Source organism: Aulonocara sp. 'chitande type north' Nkhata Bay, linkage group LG4, assembly GCF_057382095.1.
Source record: "Aulonocara sp. 'chitande type north' Nkhata Bay isolate Kocher_YH1m ecotype deep benthic linkage group LG4, A_spYH_male_GT1.1, whole genome shotgun sequence".
Classification (NCBI taxonomy): Eukaryota; Metazoa; Chordata; class Actinopteri; order Cichliformes; family Cichlidae; genus Aulonocara; species Aulonocara sp. 'chitande type north' Nkhata Bay.
Window position 1 is genome coordinate 28946376 of NC_141347.1, and position 19736 is coordinate 28966111.

General features: G+C 40.4%; 1 protein-coding gene across 1 annotated transcript in view; it reads left to right on the plus strand.

Annotated features, from left to right (window-relative positions):
- Nucleotides 1-14797: 14797 nt before the first annotated feature.
- The window catches only part of elfn1a (extracellular leucine-rich repeat and fibronectin type III domain containing 1a), an 80723-nt gene continuing 75784 nt past the window's right edge, over nucleotides 14798-19736 (plus strand). Inside the window, exon 1 of the mRNA XM_086289700.1 lies at nucleotides 14798-15330. The gene's annotated coding sequence lies outside the window, so the exon portion shown is untranslated. The remainder of the gene's footprint in view (nucleotides 15331-19736) is intronic.

Below are 19736 nucleotides of genomic sequence, written 5' to 3' on the forward strand. Positions count from 1 at the left end.
TTCAGTGCATCTTTGCAGGACTTGAGAGACACCAACATAGCATTCATGGTAGAGCTAGCAGGCATATAGAGTAATCCAGAGTTAAACAGGTGGTCAGGCTTTAATGATATTAACACAGTGGAGCTATTGTGTGGTAAACACACACAAACTATGTTCTGTTTGAAAGAAAACTTTGGGTGTATGGTAATGAAAAATAAAGTTTAAAGACTAGTTAAACTAGTTACATTGACCTAAAGAAAAAGAGTGGGTGTGTTTAATTTTTGTTATGTTTAATATATCTATTATTGTAAGAACATCAGATCTCTTTACATAAACATTTTATTAATTTTAACTGAAAAATCATTCATGCTAACATCACAAATCAGTAACTGGAACTATCTAAACAGTCTGAACTGCATAAGGCTCATGCATGGCTTCACTTTGTTCATAATTGTATTTCATTGTAAGCAGTCATATCATATTTGCTCAGGACAGAGAGAAAAAAAGCGTAGCTGGAGTTCTGGTGCAGGAAAACTCAGTATAATTATTTTACTGAATAATACATTTCTGATTTCTGAAACAAGTTTTGAGAGTTCTGTGTTGCATTTTAATTAAGAAGCACCACAGGCCCGAAGACATCTGATTTCTTCAAATTAAAGCAAACAGCTTTTTTTTTTTTTTTTTTTTTAAAATAGAGGCTACACACAAAAATGTGAAAATCTATTTCCCAAATATCCCTCTAGTTAAAAAACTTGGCAACCCACAAGGAAGCAGCAAAAGTTAAAAAATTATCCCCCCCAGTACCCTGTTGGGATAATAAGCTGGCCAAAGAAGGAGATAGAAGCCTCTGACCATGCATGGAGGATTCACCCCAAGTCCATAACCCTAAGATTGTAGGTTAAGCAGAATAAAGGAGGCTGGAGACTAGTGAGTGTCAGTGCCACAGTCAAGGATGAGGCAACAAACATCCACAAGTACATCAGGAAGATGGCCACGACTGACTGTGTCCTAAGTGAATACCTCATGCAGCAAAAACCCAAGAAAGAGGCGCAAGAGAAGGAACCACCATGGAAGGACAGGACCATGTCCCGTCAGCAGATACAGGAAGTGGCTGACATCCAGAAATCCCACCACTGGCTGGACAAAGCTGGACTGAAAGATAGCACAGAGGCACTAATCATGGATGCACAGGAACAAGTTCTAAGTACAGAATCAGTAGAGGCTGGGGTCTATCACACCAAGCAAGACCTCAGGTGCAGGCTGTGTAAAGATGACCCTGAGGCAATCCAGCACATTGATTGATTGATTGAATCTTTATTTTGAACATGTTGAAAAAGTACAACAACATAGAATTAAAAAGAGACAAATAAACAAAGGAAAACAAAAGGAAAACAAGCAACCACAACTACAAATAACTTTCATGTTCAAAAAGGAGCAGGAAGAAGCATAAGCTTGTTTGATCCCACCCCTTTTCCATTATCTAGTAATCAATAGACTACAGAAATACCACCTTGCAATTGCATTATATGTTACGTGTATTTTTATTTATTAATTTATTAATTTTTATATTAAAAAAAAAACACCCAGCTTGCCCCTGTGGGCGGTTTATCCTTCAAGCTTGGGTCCTCTACCAGAGGCCTGGGAGCTTGAGGGTCCTGCGCAGTATCTTAGTTGTTCCCAGGACTGCGCTCTTCTGGACAGAGATCTCCGATGTTATTCCCGGGATCTGCTGGAGCCACTCGCCTAGCTTGGGAGTCACCGCACCTAGTGCTCCGATTACCACGGGGACCACCGTTACCTTCACCCTCCACATCCTCTCGAGCTATTCTCTGAGCCCTTGGTATTTCTCGAGCTTCTCGTGTTCCTTCTTCCTGATGTTGCTGTCATTCGGAACCGCTACATCGATCACTATGGCCGTCTTCTTCTCCTTGTCTACCACCACTATGTCCGGTTGGTTAGCCACCACCATTTTGTCCGTCTGTATCTGGAAGTCCCACAGGATCTTAGCTCGGTCATTCTCCACCACTCTTGGGGACATCTCCCATTTTGACCTCGGGACTTCCAGGCCATATTCGGCACAGATGTTTCTGTATACTATGCCGGCCACTTGGTTATGGCGTTCCATGTATGCCCTGCCTGCTAGCATCTTGCACCCTGCTGTTATGTGCTGGATAGTGTCAGGGGCATCTTTACACAGCCTGCACCTGGGGTCTTGCCTGGTGTGATAGACCCCAGCCTCTATGGATCTTGTACTCAGAGCTTGTTCTTGTGCTGCCATGATTAGTGCCTCTGTGCTGTCTTTCAGTCCAGCTTTGTCCAGCCACTGGTAGCCCTCCTCTTTCTTGGGTTTCTGCTGCCTGAGGTATTCACTGAGCACTCGGTCAGTTGGGGCCATCTTCCCAATGTATTCTTGGATGTTTGTTGTCTCATCCTGGACTTAGTCTGTTTCACAGCTTCACTCCACACACATAGATGCAAAAGCTTTTTAATGTTGTACGATACAAGGATGTTTTAAATTTAATTCCCCCCTCAAATTGTATCCCCGTTCCCTTTTAGAAAACAGTTTTAGAATATTGTCAGGAAGCAGGTTATTTATTGCTTACATAATTTGTGCAGTGAGAAAATGAACCTGTGAATTTTAGAATTTTTGATTTTAAGAATAGTGGATTTGTATGATCTCTGTAACCAGTTTTATGGATTATCCTTATGGCCCTTTTTTGTAATATAAAGATTGATGATAGCGAACATTTGTAAGTATTTCCCCAAACCTCTGCACAGTAATGCAAATATTGTGCATTTAGGGAACAATAGAGAATGTGGAGTGATTTGTGGTCCAGAATGTGTTTTACTTTACTCAAGATTGAAACACTTCTTTTTGTTATGTTTTGTTTTGTTTGTTTTGTTATGTATATGATTTATATGAGACTTCCAGTTTAATTTATCATCTATAATCACTCCAAGAAACTTATGTTCAAGTACTCTTTCAATTTCCACACCATCTATATGAATCTGAACTTGTGCATTTCTAAGGGAATTCCCAAATAAGATTATTTTAGTTTTACTTCGATTTAGCGATAATTTGTTCCTGTTAAACCATTTTTTAAATTTTGTGCATTTCTGAAGTAATTGTATCCAGCAGCTCCTTTAGATTCCCCATTTGTGTGGTCTGCAAATAATACAAATTATAATATATCAGATGCCTTACAAATATCATTTATATAAATAATAAATAATTTTGGACCCAGTACAGAGCCTTGTGGAACACCACAAACAATGTCCAAGCATGATGAGGAATGGACACCCAGCTTCACAAATTGTTTCCTGTCACTTAAATAATTTTTCACCCAATGCAGTACAACCCCCCTGATCCCGCACCGTTCCAGTTTATTAATTAATATGTCGTGATTGATTGTGTGTAAGATGCTTGCAGGCAGGGCATACATGGAACTCCATAACTAAGTGGTCGGCATAGTATACAGAAACATCTCTGCTGAATATGGCCTGGAAGTCCCGAGAAAAATGGGAGATGCCCCCTACATTGCTCGAAAATGACTGATCTAAAATCCTGTGGGACTTCCAGATACAGGAGCTTGGATAAAAGGATAAAAGGATCTTGACAGATTAAAGATCTGTGTTCCATTACAGATAAAAGGGGCGAGAAGGGAATTTTTACAATTCTCCACCTCTGGTCCTCTACCAGAGGCTTAGGAACTTCAGCCCCCTAAACAATATCTTTGCTGTTCCTAAGACTGCGCTCTAAGGGAATTTACTATTTACTATTCGTGGTTCCCGTTTGTCTGTGGGATTCTCAGGTAATTGTAGCTGCCCTCAATGTCTGCAATATTGCCTTCTGGTAGTACAATCCCCTCAGTTCTGACTGTCTTCCCTCTTTTGGTTGCCATCCAACTACACTTCTCTAGTCTGTATGGCATTCCGATGTGATTGCTGTAGATTCTAGTGGAATGGATCAGTGAATCAATATCTTGTTCACTCTTGGCACACAGCTTGCTGTCATCCATGTAGCGGAGGTGGCTGATGATTGGTTTACGAAGCCTGAGTGTTTGTAAGATTAGCCTGCTGCAGTGGGGCTAACTAGTAATGAAGTTATGCATATTTGAATATATATAATAAGCAGTATCCTTGTATGCTGAGATATTTTAACAGCATCCCTGTATTAATATTGTCATGCAATAATAATACAAGCAAAGTTAATACAAATAATGCTTTGTCTAAAATGAGTTCATGAATAATTCTTCTCCTAATGACTGGTTATTAATATGTCAAGCTAATAAGCTTATGGGGGATTTTGTGCTTCATCAAAACCTTGGAAATTTCTGCTGAGACTGAGGCCGTATATGCCAGTCAACTTAACAGAAATCTGAGTGTGCAGTTGTGTCAGTGTTCATGCATGCCTATGTGTGTGAGTCATGCTTTTATTGCTTTATAGCTACAATAACACCACCTGCAATAATAGCTGAGCATGTTCCTGCTGCGTGTGAGTGCACTTCACTTGCCCTCTTCTCACCTTAACAGAAGCAGTGGTGTTCAAAAGAATGAAGTGCTTTTAGCCCGAGTTTATCAAAACAATCCCTTTCTCTGCACCATCTGTCAGAAATCATGGGTCAGCTCGTAACCTTTAACCTTGGGGGTTTTATTCAAGCATGGCAGCCCAGTAATGAAAAGTTTTAAAGGAACTGAAACAAGTATTTCCTCTGAACACTTTCCAACCTCCGCTGATCATACACTTCACAATCTGCTCTGGTTTTTTCATCGTTACGTGAGCTGGGGAATCATTTAGACAACACAGTGTAGGCGGATGTCCTTTTGTCAGTGCGCAGCATCTGTGTGGGCTGCCTGCTAGGCTCAGCTCTCTTATGGATAGGGCACTGGAAAGCACAAGCTCCCTAGCTGCAGTCAGACAGATGCAGACTGGTGGGCGCCTTATTGCTAACTGCCTGCAGACAGATGCACCAGCACAGGCTACAATGTACCAACACTTAGTTGGAAATCACTGCAAGAGTAATGTGTGTATAATATACATGTGTGCCTCAGTCCACTTCCCTGGCCTCTGACCCACCATCAGTCTGTTTACATCCTATAAAATGAGTCAGATGTTGTGAATGAAAAAACAAGACTGTGTAGGATGAATGTTTTATCAGGATGTATGCATATATTGTTGCCATAACTGTTTTATCTGTTACTTGCTCTTGTATCATTCAGCCACATGTACAGTTGTGGAATGAGGCTTACATATGCTCATCACAGACATGAATTTCATGGTATTTTAGGTTTTTAATGATTTCTTTGAACTGTTCTTTTTTACCAGGGTGGAATGATTGTACAGCATAAATCTTTAATGACTTAAAAGTTTCAACTTATTTAGGGTTTTATCTAATCCACACAGGTTCAGAAGTATGCATACTAGCCCAAATATATGGATACATCACCGCTAATATTTGCCTAAATGTCCCTTAACAACTTCCACCTTGGTCAGGAACTTTTGGCAGGCATTATAATGGCTAGATATTTGACCACTCTGCGTGGCAGAATTTGTAGAGTTCATTTTTATTTGCTTGGTTTCCTGGCACTGAACTGGCTTTTAAACACAGTGCACAAATTTTTTATATGTTTGAGATTGGGTCTTTGGGTAGGCCATTACAGCAGCTTATTGTTAGCCTGCTTTATTCATTTCAAAACCACTTCTGATGTGTGCTTGCAATCGCTGTCCTGTTGGAACACCCAACTGTGTACAAGTTTCAATTATCTAGCTAAATTTGGAGATCATCCTTCTTCTTCATTATTTGAGCAATATATCAGCACCTCTGCTAGTAAAACAGTCGCAGAGCATGATGCTGTCACTACCATGCTTGACATTTGTTGTAGTGTTCTTAGGTTTGAAAGCCTTAGTTGTCTGTCTGTCTCTCTTTCTACGTATTTTTTTCTTTTGAGCCTCTTTGTATAATGTATCATTTTGACACGGATGAGAGAAAATCCAATGTAGATTATACTTAAGCAGCCAATTGTTGTTGTTTTTTTAAATCATTCTAGATGTATGCTGTACAATCATTCCACCCTTTGAAAATTATGATGACATTCATGCCCATGATGAGTGTATGTAAACATCAGACCACACCTATACCTCTGCCAAAGCTGTAAACTCCCTCCATGCAAACCAAAAACAGAGTCTCTGGATGATCAGGATGAGTCTGTGTCATTTTTATTCAGAAAACTTCAGTCAGACAAACTTCAGTCAGACAGTATGCATTTGTGAAGATACGATGCCAAATGTCCACTATCCAAATCGTAAATAATCCATCCAAAATTTCCTGGTCCCAGATCCAGAGTTGGATCAAATACAAAAAGTTAATCACTTCTAATCTGGGCCAAGCCTCACTTGTGGTGAAATTTTCTTGAAAATCTGTAAACAACTTTTTGAGTAATCCTCCTAAAAACACCAAACAAACAATCAGACAGACTGTGCCAGTCGTATAACTATCTTGGCTGATGGAAATTTTTTTGAAAAAATATTACTATTTGTTTTGGGTTTTTTTTTAATATCTGAGAAAGTTAAAATCAGTGTGGAAAAATACTGCATCAAGATAGCACGTTGGAGTTGATTAATCAAACAAGCTGTAAAACATTTCTGAACTTTGGCTTTGCTTAGGGGTGTATTTACTTCATGTTGGAGGGAGCTTTGCTGTCTATGCCTCTCTGTTTTCAGTTTTCATAGAAAGCTGCTCACTGTAGCTTCATGTTTATCATACAGACACAATTATCAGTCTTCCCAGAAGGTAAGTGAGCAAATATGCAGTATTTGTCAAAAGTCAAACAAATTCTTAAAAAACACTATCAACAAGTTGTTTATTAAGATAAGACCTGGCATGATGTGTTTTGCTGTTGTAGCTGTCAGCCTCTGAAATATCTCAGTATTTTTAAAAGCAAACATTAGCATTAAAAGGTAAAAAAAAAATAAAAAAGGAAAAAGAGAAAAAAAACAGGTTTTGATCAAATCCAGTCGCAGCCATTCTGCAAGCTGATATTTGCAGTATGCAAATGTAATATTAATCTCATCTAATAAACAAATAGTTTCCTTGTACCTATATAACTTAAAAATGGTGTTTCAGCTAACACTAGGAGGGTTATGTTTATATATATATATAACTATAGCTCACATAATTACCATTAAGAAATATCATAAAGAACCTGAATGGGCAGCACATCCTTCACGGTCGAGTAGTTTCCACTAAGTCCCATGCCGACTGCTTTATTACATGTCTGTACTGTCTAGTTGAGATGTTTCTAAAGACATTTTATATGATGAAAGAAGGCATCAGTTCCACAAGATGAATAATTAACTAGTGATTTTTACCCCTTTAGGCCATGAAGCTGCTGCCAGTCTGTGTGCAGACAGGTGAGAGGATTGCTGACTGTATAAACGATGGCACTGAGTCAGAGGATCTCATGGTTTCACAGGCATGCAGCCAAGCTTGTTAATAAAAGGTAGGGTATTGTACTGAATTTAAAGTTTAAAATTTGAATAATTCAAATACACAGTTATACAGTTTACCTACACCCTTGCTGTTCTTATATATATATTCCCTATAAATATCATACGTGGTACAATCTAATTAAATATTTTTCATTACTCAGGTATTCGTGAAGCTGTCGGCATCAAAGACAAGAAGTGCTCACTGCCTGAATATTTGCTTGTCAAATCATCACGACATTGAGGTTAAATCAATCTGTCAAAGAACTTCAAATTTCAAGTCATTGTACTTACTGACATTGGAGAAATTGAGCCTGCGAGGAGTAGCAGGCCCCTGAATCATGCATGTACTACAATTCATGTACTACAGAGCAAACCGATCCACGGAAGACGCTGTAGCCACAGCACTCCATGCTGCATTAACTCACCTGGAAGAGCATGGTAGCTATGTGCGGATGCTCTTCGTGGATTACTGCTCAGCTTTTAACACCATCCTTCCACACAAACTGGTGGCCAAGCTACAAGACCTGGGGCTTCCATACAGCACCTGCATGTGGATCAATAGCTTCCTCTCGGGCCGTAGACAGAGAGTCAGAGTTGGCCATCACACATCCTCAGCCCTGAGTCTCAGCACTGGCTCACCCCAGGGCTGTGTGCTCAGTCCACTGCTCTACTCTCTCTACACACACGACTGCACTCCTCGCCACCACAGCAACATCTTTGTGAAATTTGCAGATGACACCACAGTGGTGGGGCTCATTTCCAAGGGAGACGAGTCTACGTACAGAGACGAGGTGGAGCAGCTGACGTCATGGTGTAAGGCCAATAACCTCCTCCTCAACACTTCAAAAACCAAAGAACTCATAATAGACTTCAGAAGGAGAAAGGCAGAGATCCAACCACTATTCATAAATGGGGACTGTGTAGAAAGGGTGGCAAGCTTCCGCTTCCTGGGAGTCAATATAGAGGAGAACCTTTCCTGGAGTGTGAACACCTCCGAGCTGCTGAAAAAGGCCCAACAGAGACTGTACTTCCTGAGAATTCTCAGGAGGAATAACATCACACAGAGACTGCTGGTGTCCTTCTACAGAGCCACCATTGAGAGTGTTCTAACTTACTGCATATGCATCTGGTACACTAGCTGCACAGGGGCTCAGAGGAAAGCACTCCAAGGGATCATTAACACCGCCCAAAAGATCACTGGCTGCCCTCTCCCCACACTGGAAGTTCTACACAACGCCCACTGTTTTAAAAAGGCCCAAAACATCATAAAAGACACCTCACATCCTGGCCACTCCCTGTTCGAACTGTTGCCCTCAGGCAGACGGTACAGGGCAATCAGAGCAAGGACTAATAGACTCAAACACAGCTGTTATCCAACTGCAATAACACATCTGAATACTACAAAAAAATGTCCATAACGCCACTCTTGTGTTAATCTATGCACGGTCTGAAGCATGTGTGTGGGAATGTATGTGAATGTTTTACTGTTATATCTTATTAGTATTTTAAGTATTCTATCTATTTTATTTATTGAATTTTATTGTTTTATTTATATTTTGATATTGCTAGGGATGATGCAATGATCGGGGACCATTCTTAATTTCGTTGTTCTCATGACAATGACAATAAAGTTTCTGATTCTGATTCTGATTCTCTAAGGTGTGATGTGTGAAATATAGGTATGGTCCTATTTCACTTTTTGCCTCTAAGCTAATGGATGGAGGAGTAGTTGGCTAAAGAAAAAAAAGAAATAAGACCAGAGTAGGCACACAGGCACTTTGCCATTTTTAATTATATATGGTTTGCATTCCTGTCAAAATAACCCCACTGTGCTTTCCTTGTAAGAGTATATACGCTGGTCACTATTTACGGATCTGGAGCTCCATTTCATTTAGTTGGAGGCTGGGCAGCCAATCCTAGACCTAAACCGAAGTAGCTGAGCTCTGAGAGCTGAAAGTACCCCCATCAGGTATTTTCAGCCTTTCTTCCATCTAAACCATAAATAAAACCTTGTTCATTTCAGAGTCACAGGGTGCAGGCTGCATGTCACAGCTGTCGGAATAGCCGTGTCTCTTTTGTAAGGCTTTTAGTGTAGGTGTAGTGTTTATCCCACCGGTCACGCTGAGGCAGCCACCATGGGGCCTCAGCCCTCCTCTCTGAGTGTTGGCTGAGTTTGCCCACGCTCTGCTCTCCACTGTGTGTTGTCTGCCTCACCAAGTACCCAAGTTGTCAACTATCTTCACAGGAAACATACAAGAGGAGGGGTGCCAAGAGGAGCCGTAATTCTCTCTAAATTACAGACCAAGCATGACCCTCACTCATTTATTTTTTTCTAGCTCTTCTGGAAATTAGGAGGTAGGATTGTCACCTGGCTGCTGGATGATGAGTGCAGACACAGGCAAAGCAGAAAGACAATAAACATCCTTAAGGGTAATAACTTGGTTTAAGTAAAATTTCACTATCCCTTGAGAGCTGCCAATAAAAAGATAAGATCTCAAATTGGTCTCCTTGTCTTAGTTGAGAGGTGATTGATATTCTGTCAGAACAGAAGACATCTCTAATAAGCTAAACCTAAACCTGTGGATCTGAATGAAGTGAAAATAAATCCTTTGCTCAGTGATTCCATTTTCAAATCTGCAATGTAGAGCACATTGTAGAGTACAGTCAGTTGTTTGAGATGAGCTATTTCAATTTGTCTGCACTAACTAAATTAAAAAGAAAATGCAAATGGGACTCCCACATTAGCTCAGGGCTTTGGTTCTGTGTCCTAACCTGGTCCCACTCAGTGCTCCACCTAGTGATTATGCAAATGATTCTTCAGCATTAGTTTGCTTTTTGCAGTTCTTTGGGATACATTCCTATCCCCTCTTCCTAGTCTGATTTGACCTAGCCTTGCAATTTAATTTGCCCCCACACGATTGTGGCAGCCACTACTTTAATATTCTGTGACACTTTGACATCATTGTAAAATAGTATCAATGGAAAAAACTAAAATTTTTAAAGCTAAAACTCCAGGCAAGTTTATTTATGGTGTTATGACATTAAAGAAGACAAATTCATTCAGACCGCTGGTCAGACATAACAGGACATGAGAAGGCATCAACTAGACCTTAACTCAGGGTCAGGGTCGAGTGGGGTGTGCGTGTGTGTCTGCTTGTGTGTGTGTTTGTGTGTGTGTGTGTTTGGGGGTTGTTATTCCCTGCTATCACAGGGCATGAGAGGTGGAATACATTCTATCACAGGGCTAACACAGAGAGACAACCATTCTCACCTGTGTGCAATTTAGAATCGCCTATTAACTTAGCATGCATGTCTTTGGACTATGAGAGGATACCTGGAGAGGCATGTTCTCAACTCCATCTTGAATCTGGAATTCAAGTGATTTCTTCAGTCTTAAAGGTCAATGTTAGGTATTTGACCATGATCAGCTAACTTACTTCAGACACTTTATTTGTAATGTTTGATCATTTTCTCTCTTTGTCTTTTCTTTCTGTATTTTTGGCCGTAAACCGTGGTGATAACAGAGAACAGACATATTAATGCCGTGCCACATTCATCCACTTCGTTTCGATGCCTATCAAAGATTCAGCACTCCATCTGTTTGCATGTTGCTTGGTGGACAGTAAAGGTTATGCAAGTAGAGCTTTTAAAAGGGAGCAAACATCTCTGAGTGCACCTTCCTATACCTCCCATATAACCTTATCATTGGTGAAGTAGCTGTAGATGTCATACCCACTGCTTAGCCAGTAAGATAGATCTCCCGCACTTCACTGACAGCAGATATTCCATTATATCAACCAGCAGTCACCGTCTCTTCCTCTGAATTATTACCAGCCCTGTCACTTGCCTCAGCACCAAATTGGCTTAGCCAGTAAATGAAGGATTTGAATAATACAGTTCACCTTTTTTTTCTCCACTCTCACTGCCTGGACTTCATTTACTGACAATATAATCTTTTCATTTTCAGCATTTTGTTTTTAGATAAACAAATCATTTCCTGTCCAGTCAAATGCAAAACAAGTCCAACTGCCTGATAGTGAAAGTGCCATTGATTTAATTTAATATAAATTATGCTTTTTAACTTTAACAAATGTTTCATCTCAAGCACAGTAGAGTTGAAAACAGTAACAAGAATGATATCACTGTATTTCCTCAAATGTTAAAATTTCAGGGGCAGTTGTATTTTTGAAAGATCCAGTAGTAGGTTTACATTGTTGCATATTATTAAATACTATTATTTCATATGAATATCATTGCTTTTTAAATACTTTAGATTTTACATATTAAAATTGAAAACTGTATATGCTGAAGTCAAAAATGTACTTGTTGGTGCATACACTCACTAGCCACTTGATTAGGTACACCTTAGAAATAGCTAGAAGGACCCTTTTCCCTTCAGAACTACCTTATTTGTACATTTTTTGTGCCATAGATATAATTATATGTAATCATGTAATGTCATTTATTTCCCACACCACCATGACCACTAGCCTGGGTGGATGCATACTTTCATATCGTTCAAATTCTGACCCTGCCACCTGTCACATCAGAAATTGAGACTCTTCACACCAGGCAACATTTTTTCCAGTTTTGGTAAACTGTAGCCTCTGTTTCCTCTTCGGAACTGCCAGAAGAGGCACTCCATATGCTCTTCTGCTGCTGTTGCCCATCTGCCTCAAAATTTGACGTGTTGTGTGTTTAAACATGCTTTTCTGCATACCTTGGTTGTAACAAGTGGTTATATAAATTACTGATGTGTTCTAGCAGCTCAAAGCAGTCTGGCCATTCTCCTCTGATGCCAACAAGGCATTTTCACCCAGAGACCTGCCTCTCACTTGGTATTTTCTGTTTTTTTGAATTATTCTTTGTAAACCCTAGAGATTTACAGGAAAGTCCGAGGAAATCAGCATTTTCAAGTACTCGCGTCAACAACGTCACAATCATGCAGCATTCAAATTCACTGAAATCACCTACCTCCTCCATTATGATGTTCAGTTTGAACTTAAGCATGTCGTCTCGACTGTGTTTACATGCCTGGATGACTTGAGGTGCTGCTGTTGTTTGGGCCGATTAGATATTCCAATTAACAAGTAGCATAACAGGCATACCCAATGATTTGATCAAAGAATGTGTATTGCAATATTCAGTTTAATTAACTGGACAGTGATAGAACAGAAGCAGAATAAGTGCCAGTAGTAAAATAATGTAATAAAATGTAGGATATATAGACTGTTATACAGAGCATAATTCATTGTTGTGCTTCCTTGTTTTGAAAAACCAGTCAACCTGAATATACAGTAATGTGCATTATCAGCCTAAAAACCTGTGAACCTGAAAATGCAGTCAAGTCATAAGTATTACAACAAAAAGAGCTCAATATTTTCAATAAACCTATTGCCAGTTTTGATTATATCTAAAGTCTGTTGCACGCAGTATGCATTTCTACTGAAACATATAAGAAAGGGAGACACTCAAACTCTGGCAGCCTTTATGTCAATAAATTCAATGCTGGTCTGACATGTTGCCATTTGGCTTTGAAATGAGAAACAGACTACCTAATACATACTTACAATCCATTGTAAATGATTAATGTGTGATGAACAAAGACAGATTCGTCCACTGGGAATCAAAGCTTATACAAGGTTGACATGAAAGCATTCATGCCCTCTAGGTAAATTCAACTGGGAAGGTTATGACATCCCATCAAGCCCACACTATTTGCTGCACTTGAGTCTTCATGTTGTCGCTGAAATAAACACAACAAAGAGAAAACATAAAGACTTCATATAAAAACCACTGACTGAGGCATTTCTGATGTACCCTAAGAATTTCTTTGCACGTAAGGCTTCAGAATTGAAGCAGAAACATTAGCATTTGGCAGCGTTCACTTTACCTCCTCAAAAGAAGAATAAGACTTTTGGCTTCATCCTGCTCTTCTTTATTCTGCCAGCTGCTGTTCCTGATATCTTTAAACCTTTATTTTTCAATTTAGCGTGGTGCGCAGTGGCAGCACAGGCTCAAAGGCTACAGCGTCTATATGGGGTCACATATCAAGCGCTCCTCAGGGTTGTGAAGATATTAGGGAGCATGATACAGTGTGTCTGTCATTCTCAGAGCTGCAGCTGCAGTGCTCTGACTTCCTGGGCCAGGCTGTCCATCTCCACATTTCACAGCTCCAACGTGACTGCTGCAATGAGACAAGGAATTGCAGCGTCTGTGCCAAGTCCTAACACAACCACTTGCTCCTTCTCAGAGAAGAGCATCTGCATCCTGGCTGCCACTTCCCGACTTGCTCGGGTCATCCCCCAGACTACGTCATTACAGAGGACATCAGGCTGCACTCTCCATAAATTAAATCTGGGACTGCATTTACACAGGGAGAGACAATCTGGGTTTAACCCTTGATGTACAGATGATGTTTTTCCGTAGCTTTTCTAAGCAGGAAAATGTTACGCTTTCAGCTCTTTCTGCAGTTATTTCTTGTGAATGCCATCCTGTATCATATTGTGTGGACACATATCCATATGGTTTGGATTGTGTTGTGAAGGTTTTTATATTCAATAATCTATCAATGATATGTATTGATTTACTATCACAGGAGCTGAGGCCTGACTTCTTCACTGAAGTATGGGGTACTTCAATAGATTTCTTAGCTCCTCCTTCTGCTGCCTTCTTATTATTAAAACTCTGAAATTCACAGACCTTCTACCAATCTCAGTGGGGTATTTTTCACTACTCTAAGGGAGCTCCTTAATGGTTTTCATTTGGATTAGTGTGCCTGACTATTGACACGGGCCACGCCTGTAATCCCATGAATTTCAGAGGACATAGAGACCGAAAACACAACAGGCAAAGGTGGATATTATTTGTTGTTACCAGGGGGAGTGTATTATACCTACCCAATAGCCTCACCCATAGCCGTATTCCCCGGATGCAAATTTTTAAAAGTATATTCACCAAGTATTATTAAATAGTCATGCTAATAACTTCCTTTGATTATTAAACTCCCACGCCTGCTGTTTGGAGCAGTGGACCTTTATGTGAGGAAGAAAATGGTCTCCCTTCAAGCAGTACCAAATTAAACATACCCCTAACCAGACTGTGAAATTGAGCAATTCAAAATCATTTCCAGCGCGTTGGTGCAGCCCATACTCAGAGGAAAAAAGTTTTCTCATAGGACTGCCCAAGCTCTAAAGCCCAGGTGACGTAACTGACACTTTCCCCCCCGACTGTCTTCATTAAGTCGAACCGATTCAGTTTTTACTTCACTTCAGTTTCCACTTCAGCCGCAGGAGTTGCCGTAAAACCCTCCAGGCATCCGTGTTGAACCGGCCACCATTTATAGCCTCGCGGTGACAGGCAATCTTATTATGAGATTTAAACTTTACCTCGGCTAGATTGGAGGATCAACACGCGCTCCTGTCGCAGTTATTCTCCGCCGTTTCCCAACTGATAACACACCTACTCTGCCTACCTACACGGCTCCTTTTATTGTGGTTAAACGCTGGTGTCAGCTCTCGGTGTAATAGAGAGAGAAAAAAGAGAGAGGGGGAAAAAAGCCAAGCCAGGCTCCGGGTCTCTTCAGCATACATAAAGGCGAGCAATGAGAGGAGCTCAGCCTTGAATTAAATCACTCTCCGCTAAATGGATCTTTGAGACTCACCCTTGGCGCAGGCAGCTGCTGCTTTGCGCGTCTTTAAACCGAAACAGAAATCTGGATTTTTCTTTTGTTATTTTCATTTTTGTACTATCTGCCAGAAACATCTCCCGTCTCTTTGAATATGTCTTGTGTTCGCGGTGAGATACAGTAAGCAGACAGCTTTGTATCGGGAAGAGGCTCTTGCTCTGCGATCGTTAAGCAGGTAAGCTGTTACACTGTTACACTGTTGCCCGATTTTGCACTTTAATTTCGCAGACTTTACAGAGCTCGCATTGCACTTGACACTTGTGTTTTCTATTAAGGAGCAGTGGTTTTAGTATTTGAGTTTTGTTCAGCTGTTGTGCACATGCCATGCAGATAACATAACTCATATTACTAAGTGAATACAGAGCTTTCGAAATGCACCGTTTAACTTGGAAAACAGCACGCTACCGCCGCAGCATTTTGCATTTGCTTCTTTAAGATCTTAGCACATTGACGGGCACTGAAACGGGACATGGGGGCACTTTTTGGTCTGGGCTGCGATTCGTGTTACGAATTACGGCAGCTGCATTAAGTTCCTTGTTTTCCTTCCTCTTCTTCTTCTCCTCTTTTGTAAGTTATTTTCTTCATTAACTAAAAAAAAAACGCAACCCACGCGCGCATTTGCTCTGCAAGCATTCAGTCTGCTACAGCTCCAGTCAAAGTGAAGTGGATACTTTGCAACTGTAAACCACCAGTAATACTGTCCGCTGGAGATGTCGCTTCAGCACCACGGACAGTTCCTCCACGACTCTACATAACCACTTTATTTTACACAAAGATACTGCTGTTACTTGACTTTGCACCCTGCTGTAGAGAGGGCTAGCTGTTGCTTTGTCAAATGAACACATTAAGCAAACACATACAGTGCGCATAGAAAACACACACACACACACACACACACACACACACACGCACGCACGCACGCACGCACGCACGCACGCACACACACACACATACACACATGTGCTCTCGACTGCACCTCTTCTGCTTCCTACATCTCCAGGCCAACACACCCTACACAAAAGTGACAAAATGACATCTAGTCTCAGTAATGTACACGTACAATTCACAAGCCACTATTAAGGGAGGTCATGACATGGTTAAGGCAACTTAAAAGCCCAATCTTAAATGATTAGTGCATTGCATGACCTGAACATACAGTACTATGTTGTTATTACACAGTCTGTTCCTTAGTGTAGCCCTGTTCAGTCTCACACAGATTAGCTGAGGATTTTGCTGCGTCTCTGCCATCTGTCTGGGAAATGCAATCTATATACTGCATTCTAGACGTGTTTATTTATTTGAATTGCCCAAGGCTTCATAGGGATTGATTTCTCTCTTTTTTAATTCAGCAAAGACCTAATTTTCAAATAAATTCAGCCAGCTCTGAAGTGGTTTGCACAAATAAGCATCTGTAGTCTGCGGAATAGTGGTTTGAAAATGCAGAAACAATGCCAGGTTTAATATAAACTACGCCTGCGGTCACACAACGACCAAAGAAATTAGAAGCTATAGATATGATTCTGTGGTTTTCCACTGTGCACGTAGGTGTAGGAATGCTGTATCATTCCTCTGCTGGTTAAATAAGGTGCTACAGTCCTAGTGGTATTTAGAGCCTGGGAAGCATTTAAGATATTAAGCTTAAACAATCTGTCCAATTCCACCAAAACTGCGGGCAATGTATTGATTGTCAATGCTCGCTCTCATTCCAATAATTTCATTAAGATGATCAGACCCAGCTTAACCCTTATCATCAGTGTGAACAAGTGTCTTACTTCTTGAAGATTTTTTTATGGCAGGAGTTAGGAGTGTTTCAAAACATCTTAGTTTTGCTGCTGTTGCTAAAGCTATCTCTCGCATTAGCCTTCATATCTCTCTTTTCCTGTCCCCGTCTCCCTTATCTTGATTATGCAGCTGTATGATTGAGTCAGCTATTTTGTATGCAAGTTGCCTTAGCTTGGTTCTTTTTGGAGGAGAGAGAAAGAGAGAGATCGTGCTGAGGATACTGAGAGAGAATTACAGCTTCTCATGGCGATGAGGAGTAGAAAAGACGAGGCTGCCCTGTTCGATAAATTGCTGTTTGAGAGAAAGACAGATATCCTAGGGGGACAGTGGTTTTGGAAATGTGACCAACCTTTCTAAATGGAAATGGCAGTGCGCATTAGTTTTCCACAGCTCTGTACTGTAGACAGCATGAACTAGGCATCCAAAAGTCTTGGTTACCAAGTTATCCTGATACAAAACAATTTCATTCATCTGAGAAAGACTGTGAAACCAGCAAGCACTGTACCCTGAATGCACACATAGGGATAGGAGACAAATCTATGGAAAACTCTGAACCCTTGACCTCTGCAGTAAAAGGATCCAGTGCCTTTATTATAACGTCGGGGGCATGCTGCTGGCATGGTAAGATGAAACATTTCTTTCATAGCCCTATTCACAAAGTTCAAGGGGTTACTGAGTGGTTTAATGAGTATAAATAATGAATCATGTATTATTGTCGACACATTCACGAATTTAGTTCCCATCTATACACCCACAGAAGATTTTGGATGGACACGTCAGACGGTGCTCCCATTAACATTATTAAAAGACCAAATGAGGGGATGCTTTTTGAAAGAATGGTGTTTGCTTCCACTAGTAGAGTTGTAGTGAGTCAGAGAGTCAGTGCCAAGGTGCACCGGAGCCCTTTTTGCTTTACATGGTGACACAACACCCTACTAAAACAGTGTATTCTTTCCTATAATTTGTTCCCTTCTGTAAATACAGTAGTAGTAGCGTCATAGACAATTGTACAATAAGAAGCGTTTTTAAAAAGTCATTTTTTTCTGCTATAATCTCAGAAAATTCTTAGCAATTTGAAACTTTTACAGTATATCATTGGCAGTTATGGCTTCTTGCATGTTCTGATACTTTCTATGGCAATTTAGGGGCTAAAAGGACATAAAATGTTCTTTTCCCCCTTCCTTTATTGCTGATCCTACTTATCAGAATCAGAATCAGAATCAGAATACTTTATTCATCCCGAGGGAAATTACTTTAATACTTATGGTATTAAACTGGCAATATGTCTGTCCCCTGTCTATATGTCTCAGCTTTAAAGCCAAATAGTGCAATTTCCAAAGAGAAAGAAAAACGTTTCATGTGCTGTGCATTTTTTTTTTCTTTTCACACTGACGTCATGTTCTGAAAAAGTTACCCAGGCTTTGCCAACTGTATGTTCAGGCAGCGATGCTCTGGTTGTATGGTTAACAATGTGTAAAGTGTAATCAAAGGGGCCAGGCAGGGTTTGTAGACAAAGCTGTGAAACATATGGTTCAACAGCATGGCACATTTCAGTTCCACGGCTCTCCACAACCGTTAGGCTCAAACTGAAACTTCCTGTGCTGTGAATAGTGTTTGCCATTTTTACAAGAGCTGTTGTACCACCTCAATCTGCAGTATCCCATGTGACACTCAGGTGGGCTTGTTTTCCTCTGTGGTGAAGAATGGCAGGATCATGAAATTAGTCACAGAGGGAAGACAAACGAAAGGAAGACAAAAACTGTGTTCAAAGTAATGAACAGGTAAAACCCCACATGCACAGTACAGTCATACTGGATCTAAAAAACAATTTCTGCTTTTTTACCTCTGATACTGTTATATTACAGAATTATTTTTCAGTGTTATTAGCCATTTATATGATAGATAGATAGATAGATAGATAGATAGATAGATAGATATTTTTTCCAGTGGCAAAACTTTTGAAAGGTTGTTGACGGTGAAGGACAAGACCATAAATGACACTGTCAGAGCTATGCCTTAGGACAACAGACATTGGGAAAGGTTGGCAATTGGTTGAGGATTTCTCAATGTCTAACGAAGGCTGTAACAAGCAGATAAGGTTGAAAATACAGAAAAAAACAACCCCTGAACAAGCAAACAAACAAACAAAAAAAAACTGCTGTACCTTCAAATGCAGCTGCCCTTGGGCACCTTTTATTTAGCCAATGCAAAATAAGGGTGCACCTTTGTGGAGACAGTATCTTCTAGAAGACAAAACCATTAGCAAACTTCACCTTGAATCAAAGCACCTCATGAGTCATTAACTGCACATTCACAGAGCCGTGGCCCAGTCTCATCTCCGGAAAGAATGTATTTGAGTTTACTCAGGGGACGCTACTGAAAGTGGCAGCAATGGCCCTTTGGATTCCAGGCATGTTTCAAGGGAAAAAAAATATGGCAGGTTTAACCATTATCTCTCCTATCTCTTCAACCTTTTATTTTCTTATATGCTGATTACAGTTTAGCAGGAAATGAGATGACTGCCATTTATGGGGATTTTTACATATTCCCTGAAAAACTGATCAGCCCACGGCGCTACGGATATGTAAATGAAAAGACAGCTGCATACAAGCAAGTAGGAATCAGTTACTGTACCACTGATAGATTGTGGGGATCAACCCAAAGATGTAGGGATTCACTTGAGGGTGTGAATGAGTTATAATTAATTTAGGCGTGCACTAAAATTAATCCATCAGAGAATGCCAGAAACATTTCTGTGTAGTTTCCTCAACCACCTGCTGGCTGCCTTATGATAGACAA